This window comes from Penaeus monodon, chromosome 29 (genome assembly GCF_015228065.2).
Source record: "Penaeus monodon isolate SGIC_2016 chromosome 29, NSTDA_Pmon_1, whole genome shotgun sequence".
Lineage (NCBI taxonomy): Eukaryota > Metazoa > Arthropoda > Malacostraca > Decapoda > Penaeidae > Penaeus > Penaeus monodon.
The window spans coordinates 36,223,479-36,223,704 of record NC_051414.1 but is presented as its reverse complement, the minus strand read 5'-3'; positions in this window follow the sequence as shown (position 1 = coordinate 36,223,704).

The following is a 226-nucleotide window of genomic DNA, read 5'->3' as shown; positions in this document are numbered from 1 at the left end:
GTCCGCACACACATGAGATATATTGTTAGGGTCCCACACTTATACAAGGACTGATATGTAATACGGTTGGCTTTGTACTACTGATGGATTCGATGTGCTGGTAAATTATATGTGTAATGTGTAGATGTGTGATGTGCGTTGGTAGTTGTCCAGAGATGATTGGACTTTGCATGCCATATCATATGCAACGTCAGGTTTACTCTCTCTATATATACGAGTAATATGA